The sequence below is a fragment of the Toxotes jaculatrix genome, chromosome 18 (genome assembly GCF_017976425.1).
Source record: "Toxotes jaculatrix isolate fToxJac2 chromosome 18, fToxJac2.pri, whole genome shotgun sequence".
In the NCBI taxonomy this organism is placed as follows: Eukaryota; Metazoa; Chordata; class Actinopteri; family Toxotidae; genus Toxotes; species Toxotes jaculatrix.
The window spans coordinates 11,503,873-11,516,142 of record NC_054411.1 but is presented as its reverse complement, the minus strand read 5'-3'; positions in this window follow the sequence as shown (position 1 = coordinate 11,516,142).

The following is a 12,270-nucleotide window of genomic DNA, read 5'->3' as shown; positions in this document are numbered from 1 at the left end:
CTCCTTTCTCCTCCACCACCATCATCCTCCCCCCCCCCCCCCCCCCCCTCCTTTCAGCCCGCCCCTCGCCCTGCATGCACTCAACATGGCAGCAGACAAGCAGAGGAGGGAGGCGAGCTAGAGAACAGGAGAGAGAAAGAGAGAGAGGGAGAGAGTCAGAGAGAGAGAGAGAGAGAGAGAGAGAGAGAGAGAGAGGCAGGCTGCTGCTATCAGGGAATACTGGTGCCATTTTCAGCATCGCAGGGTAAAAGGATTGAGCCTCGCCGCTGTACGCTCGGCTCGGCTCGGCTCAGCTCAGCTCACCTCGGCTCAGAACAGCTGAACAAGCGGGGGATTGGAGGGACAACACAAGGAGGAGAGAACGGCTTACCCCTAACACAGGTACCATGCTTTTCCCTGTCATTTGTTTCTATAGCAGGATACAAGATGGACAGCAGGCACTGTGCAGATGGAAGTGAGAGCAAGAGGGAATGGTAGAGGGGGCGTGTGTCTGTGCTTGTCTGTGTGTACAACTGTGTGTGTGTGTGTGTGTGTGTGTGAGCCAAATAGAGGACAGCAGGGTCCCTCATGGGACTGCGTTCTATTTTCATTCGGTGGAAGAACATTCGCCTCCCACACACACACACAGAAACACAAACACACACCCCCAAAACCAGACACCTGCCTCAACCCTGTTTTCCACCAGCATCTGTCCAAACAACAGGCACAAAAAAAAAAAGAGTACAAATACTGTGTCTGCCTGCAAAACACATGGAGAAGGTGCAGAGGATGCATGAGCTGTAACCTCTCTGTTTGCCTGTGGTTTAGTTTGTTGTTTTTCTTTCTTCCCTAGCTGCGTTCAGCATCCTGAGCCTCAGGATGTGTTACGTAGTGCTATAACGGGAGGCTATGTCAGAGCAAAGATGTGTCATAGCACGCTGTTTACTCTGCCTATTGCATAAGGAGAAATCGGAAATGCACACACACGCATGCACGCACACTTACACACATACACACACAGACACTGATCTTATGAAACCAGTGACGAAGATAGATTCTGGTCCTTCTAATTTGTGTTTACTCGTGGTTTATGGATCTATCACTGCATATGTATGTGGTGCTGTATGAGGAACTATAATCTATGATCATTCCTGGGACACAGCATCCTTATGATAGCTGTTAAAGCTTATATATGCTATTTTTAGTATGGCTTTAGGTGATATGTGCTGGACAGGGATACTTGCTGTATGTCACAGATGTATACTGGTCTTATTTGTGTGTGTGTGTGTGTGTGTGTGTGTGTGTGAGAGAGAGAGAGAGAGAGAGAGAGAGTGTGTGTGCTTGTGTGTCCAATGCGCTGTATAGGCGCACTTCAGAGGCGGCTTTACTACCATTAAAAGTGCCATTAAAAGATGCACTGAGACTGCAGTGTCACTGCTGACTGAAACTGATGCTACCAACAACCTCGCTCACCCTGAGGAGAGGGAACGAGAGGATGAGAGAGAAAGGGAGAGAGTGAGAGAGAGCAAGCGAGGGAGGTGGGAAGGTGGGGAGGAGGGCTGAGAGAGGTGTGACAGAGAGTAAAAAAAACAGCAAAAGAGACAGACACAGCAATATGTGTTCATGTGTGTGTGTGTGAGAGAAAGTCTGTTTGTGTGTATGTGACGGAGAGAGAGAGAGGGAAAGAGTGCAACAGGGAGGAGGGGTAACGAGAGAGATAACGCAGAGAGGGTGTAGAGAGGTGTCAGGGACAGAAAACAGAGGTGAGATAGAGAACGGCAGTGTGTGTGTGTGTGTGTGTGTGTGTGTGTGTGTGTGTGTGTGTGTGTGTGTGTGTGTGTGTGTGTGTGTGTGTGCGCCTAGAAAGATAGACAATGTGCACAAAAGAGTAAGGATGAGAGAATGATAGATCAGGAGAGGGGGAGTGATAAGAGGTGAGGGGAAGGAAGAATATATGAATGGAAGATGAAAGGCTGATCCCCTATAGCAATGCTGCGACATGGCCGCCATCAACACGCAAACAGCTGCACTGGGATAAAACAACTGTGTGTGTGTGTGTGCGTGTGGGCCTGTGTATCCGTGGACACCTATATCTATCCCTTGTACGTATGTACATAAATCCCTTTTCCATAGGTTGTGATGTGGATACTTCACTGTGTCTGTGGTGGTGTTTGTTGTGTGTGTATGTTTGTGTATACGTGTGTGTAAAAGCAGAAACAGATAAGACGAGAGCCAGCCCACTGGCTTGGCACAGCATGGCATGGCAAGGAAACGTACCTCAGCGTACCTCGAACACACAACTGCTGCTTCAGAGACAAGGGTCTGGTCTAAAAGTCTGCTCTCCTTTTTCTCTGACTTTTTCTCCTTCACACACACACACACATTCAGACTAACAGTGGGCTTCCTGTATGATGCAACACAATGAAAGGAAGCTGATTATCATGGAGATTGGGAGGCGTGTGGAGAGCAGGTTTCAGTATGAGATTGTGTGTGTGCAGGTGTGTGTGATGGTCAGTAAAGGGCAAACTGAAATTGGCAACTCATTGCTGTTGTGAAATGAAAGGTGAAAGCTCCCCTCCGAGTCTCTCTCTCTTGCTTTCTTTTCCTCTGCCTTCCTTCCCTTCTCTGTCTCTCGGTCTCAGACCAAAACAAATATATGAGGTCAAGGAGAGGAGAGGAGAAAAAAACTGACAGTACAAGCAAAATGATAGACTAGGAAACAACAGCACAGATTAAAGACAGATAGGGAGAGAAGAGGACAAGCCAAGATCATTGTTAGAGACTTAAAACATCAAGTTGTCCTCTTGCTTTTAATCTTTCTGTCTCTACATTGATCTGTCCTTTGTTTATATCCGATTTCTCTAATTACTAAAGCCCCGTTTTTAACTAGATCCCCGTACTTTCCGTTTGTCTAAGCGCGTGTGTGTCAGTGAGAGTGTGTGTGTGAGTTTACGAGCGCCACACTATAAGCCCCAAGTGCCCACCTAATTGCCCCGGAGGCTCATGGTTATTTACTATGGGGGGGTTATTAGGCAGACAGAGAGAGAGAGAGAGAGAGACAGAGAGGGAGAATGTTTGTCCCTCATTAAAGAGAAGTGCCATGAACACAAGCAGGGCTGTAGGGAGCAACGGGACCACAGCACCGTCATTAAAAGCACACACACACACAAAAACACAGTCAGCTACTAATGAATGTGGACACTCCACCTATGACTCATAGCATGCCATTTGTATTCATACTGAATGACAATCCCTGCTTCCTTTTTTTTATAAATAGCAGCAAATCTTCCATGCTATCATTGCTGTCCTGGCTTTTGTTAATTATCTTAACTGATTTCTTCATTATGCATTTTGTTGAGGTTCACAATAACTGTATGAATCCACAGCAGCATGGTGGATGCTTAGTATCAACACAGTAAGGTGGTTTTTATAGACATCTTGTACACAGGGTCGGATTAACTTGCACAGGGGCAAAACTTAAGCTGTGGGCCCCTGTTGAGTCTTAGTATAATGAGTCTATGTAGGAGACAAGACGTCAAGATTGAGTAAAAGAGCAAAATCCACCTTACGGCCCTTACCATCGTGCTTTAGTGATGCATACAACCAAAAAAATTACATTTCCACTCTGAAAGGCCTGTGGCTCTCGAGGGCCCTGAAGATCTGGGGGCCCTGGTCAGTTGCCCAGTTGGTAATCTAGCAAAACACTGGACTTTCACACTGTTCATTTAACCAAGTAAAACCACTAACAACTTTTTTTTAAATCCACAACAGTACCACAGCCTTAACACTGTGTTTATTATTGTAACCATGATGACAAAAGTCAACCAACTTTAAGGAAGCACTTATTTTAACCCAAACCACAATCTTTTCCTAAAGTTTTCCTAAAGCAGTTTTTGTATTTCACGTTTGTTGCACATGTTTATTGCTGTAACCATGATGGCGACCAGTATGCCCCACTTCTTCAGGAGATGCTATGGATCGTATCAGAGGATAGGGTGAAATGACCTGATGTTTGATCTGTTTCAAACGAGAGCTGGAACTTGGCTCAGCTGTTACAAGGTTAAGGTACTTGCCCCAAAATATGGACAGTACAATGACTCCATTCAAAAAACATATTGTCCCAAAACATGAATAAACATGGCAAGCAGTCATGGTGTCATTCGTATAATCCCACCGTGACCCATGTGTTCAGGAAAAATAACACGCTCTCTGGCGGCAGACCGCTCTCCTTTTTGTCTAAAGGTTATGAGTGTCTACGTTTTCACCTTCTCTAATACCTGCACAGATCACTCTACATCATCTGCTACATAAAGCACACACACAGAACACACACATGCTCACAAAAGTGTAAACTAGTGTAAAATACAAATAAAAACACAGACCAAAAATACAAAAGTACTTCTCTCTCATCTTTCTTCCACACACAAACTCATCAAAAACACACACGTATAGACAAGTGTAAATACCTAGCTTCCATCTTCATGTGCATCATACAAACACACACACATACACAGCATATTTTCCAGGAGCTCAGCTTGAGTGCAGTGCGAGAGGGCGGGTACATGCTGTTCCAGTGAACAGTACACCACGGCTGCTAACCTAGATCTGATTACACACAGTAGCTCCTCGCATGCACAACTGTGGACGTGTGTGTGCGCGTGTGTACATGCGTGTGTGTATGTCCATACATGTCTGTATGCGTGTGTCTACGCATAGCCCTAATGCAGTTTGCAGGTAATATGTTTTTATTGGACTAGCCGGGACAGTGTCAGTGCAGTGTGTTTGTCTAGTGAGGACTGATGTATTCCCCTCCATGAGAGCAAGGAACATCAGAGAGAGATGGGGGTGGGGGGGGGTGCAGGGGGACGGTGGAGAGGAAGAGCGAGGGGTTACTGCAGGGAAGAGAAGACAGAGGTTGTGATGAGAGAGAGGAGGAGGGGGTAAAGAGGAAGAGAGAAGAGGAAAGGCTCATCTGTATGCTGGTTACTGTGTGCTGCTTGTTTGATCTGGAGGGAGTACTTAGTGCTGGATGGTGGGATGCTGCAGAGTGGAGAAGGCAAAAATAAGGTTCCTGTAATAGTGTGTGTGTGTGTGTGTGTATGAGAGAGAGAGAGAGAGAGAGAGAGAGAGAGAGAGAGAGAGAGAGAGAGAGAGAGAGAGAGAGAGAGAGAGAGAGTGTGTGTAATTAGGTGCAAGGTGTTGGGTGCAGCACTTTGCTCATTAAAAGGATCTGGCTGCTGTCCAGCTCTGTGCAGTTCATCAACTGTCCTTCATGTCTCTCATCTTTTTCCTCCTCTGTCCTCTCGTCATCTGTCTTATCCTGCCTTCCTCTCTCTTCTCTTCTCTTCTCTCCTCTTCTCTGCACTCCATCCTCCCATCCCAGTGTTACTGCAACAAAGTACTGCTTTGCAATGGTGTTGCTGACAGGCGAAAAAGGGGGGAACAAGGGTGGTGGGGGTCATCTTTCATCACGGATGATCATTCGATCAAACGCGCCTTATTAGAGCCGAACATATCATGCTTATAAAAGCATGATATGTTCGGTACAGTACGTGCAAGTATGATGCACGAAGCTTCATACGTAGCTGTGGGCGAATGCTTTCTGTGAAATCGTGTTTATTCTTGACAGCTTGTTAGCAGAATACACTTGCAGGGCAATTGCTAAATATTCAAAGCAAAAAATCATACATCTGCTCCACTGAGAAATAACACATACAGGTATCTGTTTGTCAAGCACACAGACCAACGGTGTTGTGTATATGTGCACCAGTGAAGCTGAAGAAATTCATAATCAGGGCTTCCACTCAGCATCAGCATGGAGAGGAGTGATTTTGCTCCTGAGTACAGTGAGTTCACTCGCACCCTCTGTCTTACAAGCATATGGTGTATGATATATGTTTATTATTATTAAAGTTTTTTGGGTGAGTGTGCAATTGTGGGACACAGTTTTATTCGCCTGTACAGCTGTTCAGCACTACAGCCGGCAAGCAAGGTCGTAATTTTAGTCAGGTTGTGCTTTAACAGACTCAAGTGTGTATTTTTGCGTAGGTGTGTGTGCATTCAGCTAAATGAGTGACTTGTTAAGTAAAGCCTGTCCCACTGCTGTTTAGTTGTCTGCCAGAGAGAAAGAGAGTGAATGACAGGGACAGGAAACAAATTAGGTAAAGGGAGAAGAAAGATTTGAGGCAGGAGAGAGATAAAAATCACACTGGAAGGAGTGAAGGTAAAGGCAGAGAGGCAGATGGAGAAATCAAGAGGAGATGAGGTGAAGGCAGCAAAGACTGGTACCAAAGCAGGGATCGGGGAGATGCAGAGGGAGAGAAAGACAGATCAGGGAACAGAAAAATTAAGAAGGAACCTAAAGTCAAAGATGGGTATTGTTGTTCTGTATGTTTGTGTGAGAAATATGAGAAACAGAGAGGTGGAAATAACAACAATTAGAGCGCAGAGGAAGTGCATGTGATGGGACCAGGCAATTGTCAAGAATTGTAATGGAACCAGAAACTGTCACCAGTGTCTATCCTGTGTTCTGATCACGCTGCAACAACAGTACTTTGAAAAGTTTTCTACCCGCCTACCCCGCCCCCCCCCCCCCCCCCCCCCGTGCCTTCAAACAGCTGCTGGAGTTACATAATGCGGAGAGAAAGGTTGAGAAGAAGCGAGATCAGAGACAGAGAGAGACACACACAGAGGAGCCGAGCGGGAAAAATGTTCCAGAATGTATCCTCTGTCGTGATATAAAAACATACACTTTCATATACTTACCCAATCATAGCCATAGCCTGAAAAAGCATCCACATGCCGATTAAGATAAACAGGGTTTGGTTTTGTTTCTCTACCACTGTGACAATGATGCTGCTGATGTTATCACTGCTACAACTGCCACATTAGTAATGATAAAACACCACCGTTGAGACATAAGAAAGACAAAGAGACTTAGAGACAGACAGAAGAACCCCATGACCCTAAGTGAGCCGTGTTGTATTAAGAAACAAGACAGGACATATGTCTGTGTAAGCACAATGAGGAGTCAGACATGAGTGCAGGAAGAGAGGGTGTGAGTGTATGTGCTGTATGCTGAGAGTATTAGTGCACATGTGAAAATATCTGTGTGGCTATTTTGGTGCCATCTACTTTATGTGTGTTTTTTGTTTCTGGATGTGGGTTAGGAGAGAAGAGACTCCCTGGGGAGAGAACTTAGGGCACAGTTAACTGCCTCTCTGCCTGAGAGGATTTCATTGCCCATAATATACTGAAAATACACGCACATTAACATTCATCTGTATTAAGGAATAACTTAGTAGTCATGGGATCTTTCATGTTACCTTAAAATCTACAAATAAAACATTTAACCCTTTTTGAAACACTTATTTCCATCGATCAATTTATTACAAAGTCATATTGCTAAACCTCTTTAGTCCCCCACGTGGCACTGAACAGATAAACATGGAATTAAAGCTAAGGTGCATGCATCCATCCTCCAGGCAGGTTTACGGTAAGTGAGCTGCATAACTCAGGTGCCGAAACATTCCTCTTACACATAAATACATAATTATCTTTCTTTGAAGTTTGACCTGTCGTCTCACAAACCAGTTACAGGGCAGTACTGCAATATCTTTATTTCTATGATGGTAATGTGACCGATTTTGTGGGAGGGACCAAAGGACATGAAAAGATGTCGCATCCCCTCGCAAGTCCCCCACTGAGAGCACTAGCCATACCCTGTATTCAGTGTTGTTGCTAGGATGCATGTGCATGTCTGTTTACATGCACGTGTGCGTGCCTGCATGTGTGCGTATGTTTTGCTTGACTGCCTCCATGCTATGGACACAAATTGAGTTCTCTGCCTGTGAATTAGCTTCCATAGCAACCAGTGCCACACAGCCAGGAAGGCAGGCAGTGAAGTGAATGAACGGCGCTCTGCTTGTTCGATCTGAAAGTGGGCACAGGCCCGATGCCAAATCTGAGTACGGTGGGCACACTGGCATGCTGACGGGCAAAGACAATGGGCCGTTGCTTTGGTGAGAGGAGGGCTGGTGGTTGAAAGGGGGAGGGGGGGCTTAACAATATGCATTGGTATGTGGATGGCAGACAAAGTCAAAAGCAGCGTTCAGTGTGATAATGGAGCCGCTCTGTCTGTTTGACGCCCCTTCAGTTTGTTTTCCTACTGTTTCTCTTCCTCCATCGCTATTTTTGTTTGCCGCTCAGTATCCCTCTGCTTTTCATCCTCTGTTCTATCTCTGTTTGCTTTCCTTCTCTTATCTCTCTCTCTTTCCATTTGCTTTTCTCCTCTCCTCTCTCTGTGTCTCTGAGAAAGAGGTTGCGGCATTGCGGAGGTGGGTGTAGTGCGGGGGCAGAAGAGATTTTTTTTTATCAGAGTGTTATTGTCAGAGCTGGCCCATCACCTTGGATACACACACACATATGCACACACATGCACACACACACCTCAGACGTCAAACACACGTCAAATGGTAACAACTAACAAAACTCTTCCACACAAAGAACAAAACCTAGTGAAAAAATATATAAACAAAATAATCACAGGACAGACGTCAGGGACGGACTTCACGTTGGCTTGTGATTTAGATGATATCCACATCCCAAGGTGTGCTGTTGAGTCACACAGAGTCGGGATCTGGCTAATTGCTAATGTTCTCCTGCAGAGAAAACATGAGGGAGATGCTAACAACCTCAGATGTCTATCGACTGACCTAACTGTAGCCATGGTAGCCAGGATGAGAGCACAGAAGCACACACACACATATTCACATGCTCCCACACAAAACACTAAGTCACCTGAGGCTCAGATGAGTGATAAGCCTGAGCCAAAATTTGAAATTAAATTATAATTCGATATCATCAATTATCTCACTTTCATGTATTTCCACCGTGGTGAGCAAAACACAATGAATGCAGCAAATGGAGTTGCCAGGCCATTCTTTGCTTTAATATTGCTTTATTATACCTATCATCTCTTTTGTGGAGATAAAACCATGTGTGTTGTTCTTTTACACAAAGAAGGAACGAAAGAAAAAGGAAAGATGAAGGCTGTTGAATAGTAGAAGCACCTTGGAGAGAGTAAGAACAGTAATCAATCACACACGTGCATGCACGTATACACACTCACAAAAACACAAACATGCATAAACACACACAGGCAAACATGCGCAAAGCACAGCTGGGCTTCACAGAAGCCATCTTTAACGCCACAATAAAGCACTCTGTGTTTCTGTGTGTGTGTGTGTGTGCGTGTGTGTGTGAGTTTGCATTTGCTCTCATGTTTGTGCCTGCATGCATGTGCATGCATGTGCATGCAGGCAAAATCAAGATCAAGTTCCAATTCACTCAACCGTGTCTCTCCTCACGACGGAGAAACACACTCACACAAGCCTGGATTTACATGCATACACACTCTGCCAACACATGCGTGCTCACACACCCATGCCAACACACACACACACACACACACAGAGGGACTTATGCATAAGCATTGACTCTCACCTGCAGCCATAGGCTACATAGCAATGCATACTAAAAAGACCAGGATAGAAGAGGGGCAAAGAGTGAAGAGAGAGATGGATGAGACAAGCGACGGATGGAGTGAAGGATGGATGGATGGAGGGAGGGGAAGCCAGTGACAGGGGTCTGTACGGCCAGAGAGATCTGTAATGAGATCTCGGTGAGTCAGACAGGATGCTACACACTTATCTTGGCTGGATAACAGACAAGCAGTGCGGAATGCATTAGAATGCATTAGCCTAGCTGGCTAATATCAAAATCTGTGTCGATGTTATTAGCATGAAGTGCCATCTAACACTCTTGCACACATCGATCTTCTTGAAAAACAACTAGCCTAGTCATCTGGGTGGTGGAATTAGCTAAGGCTGGCAACAATTCACAGCTACCTAAGCAGTTTTCCCCCCAGCTCTAAATTAGAATAGGTTAGTGTTGACCCTGTGTTGCTTTTAGCGTGTTAGCTTGTATCAGAGAGTGAGTCACAGGCTTTGCTAGGAGAAACCACAGCACAAATTTAAACATCAGAGCAGTCAACAAACCCTGGGCTATCTCCGTGGCCATATTTATTCATGTGGTTTGACACCCACCAACACACACACACACACACACACACACACACACACACACACACACACACACACACACACACACACATAATAAAAGCACATACTGAGCTTTCACACAAACTGAAACACAGATGAGAAAGTGCATCGGATGTATGTTTAAAGGACAAGGCTGGAAATGTTCTATATTTTTCTTAAAGTAGCTTACTCCCAAAAACTATTAAAAACAAATCAGTGAGCCACAGCAACGCAGTGGGTGACATTCATTCCTTCATTACATTGAACAACAAATGACAGGTACACAGAGAGGGCCGGTAAAAACTATATGGATTTTTTGACGGTCCACCGGCCCACTGATGCGACAGCCCACCAGGATTTGTCCCAGTACGCTCGAAAGCCAGTCTATGGCACAGGGGAGGGGGAAGGGAGGAGGAGCGAACACAGAGTGCATTTCTGTGTTTCTTAGGCTAGGGGTGGACACCCCAACTTTCTGTTAATATGCTGCCCCCTATTTGTTTGGAGTATTTAGGAACAGTTGGCCAATTCTTACACATTGCCTGTTAAAAGCGCTACATTAGTAGGACCAAGTGGGCTGGGTTCTGGGACCAAGTGGGCTGAGTTCATATCATTGTTGGAGATGTAAATTTCCGAAAGCGACAATATCTCCTACATGTTGCAAAGAACTAGAGAAATGGCAAATGGCAAAATGTCGGTAAAGTCACCATCACTGGCAGTTACATCTAAATAAAATTCAGTCTTTACACTTATACAATTATCTGTAAACGGTTTTTAAAAAGCTATGTAATCAAAAATATAAAAGGACCATGATTTAAGCCAATTTAAATGATATTCTAAGGCAGGGTTAGCAGTAGGGGTAACCATGGTGGAATAACAGAAGGTTTTTGTGACTTTTGTCCAATAAGTGATGGTTTTGTTCTCAGGATGTGTTGATGCTAAGAAAAATGTGGAATAAAGCCTTTTTTATCCCTAAAGATGAGTAAGTAATTCTACAGCAGTAGTAATTCTTCTTTTCTTTTTTATTTTGTTGCTACTTGATGAATGCTGCGTCCTGTACAAGGGAAAGAAATCAGATACCTTCTCAACCTTCCACATGTCCTTATCCTGACATCACCCCTCTCCACCCCTTGTCTCAACCACCCCTGTATCTCCACGTCTTCCCTTTAAAAGCTCCATCTTTCAATATAGCATTCTGCTTTCCCTCCCCTCCCCCTCTGAGTTACCCCATCTCTCAGTGCCTCCATCTTTCACTGTTTCTCTCTGCCTCTTCCGCTACCCATCTTTCTCTCCCCAGCTCCCCTTTCTTTAACCTTTTATGCTCTTCCTCTCTTCCTCCAACTCTTTCTTCTCTCTCTTCCTCTCGCTGGTGTGCACAGACATCTCTCTCACAGTGTGTTTCAGCTCTCTGTTCCAGTCTTTCCATCATTCTCTCCGCTGCTCTGTCAACATCCTTTAACCCACCTCCTCCCTCCCTCCCTCCTGCCTGTTTCTCTTCCTCCCCTTTCCCCTTCCGCCTTTTTCCATCTTCAGCTCACATCTGCTAGTCTAACACCAATCTTCTCCCTTTTCAGCATGCTACCCTCACCCCCATTACACTTCATTATTGGGTCTGTTCCTTTTTTATCACTCTTCCCCTTTTCGCCCCTCTATCTCACTTTCGGGATGACGCATGATTGCATATTCCTGTCTCATTCAAGCAGCCACATGCTCATTGGTGCACGCACACACACATACACAGACCACCTTTTCCCTGTTAATATATTCATCGTGCATAATGTCATCGTCAAGGTTAACAGCTGAGGTGCTAATGGTGAGAGATTCTGGGGGTTATGGGAAATGTACGAAATACTGAGGTATGGGAACGCTTCCTGATGAAGAGTTTCATCACTGAATAGTCAGCTTCCTCTAAGCATTCAGGAGTGGAAATGACGTCACCTGATGACCTTTCATATACATCACCAAGGAAAATTTTGAAGTATAATTGACGATCCTCTAATCAAAAGGTAATTATTGTCATGAATGTTTGGAACTGAAGGCAATCAGCTGAAGAGAATTTCATGCTGTTTTAGCCTCAGCCCTCTATCTTTGTCCCCTCGTTTATGTTCATTAACGTGAAGAGCCACCATTGTTCCATGGATAATTCATTGACATGCATGGCAGCAGCGCCCATGTGTTTGTCTGTGTGTGTGTG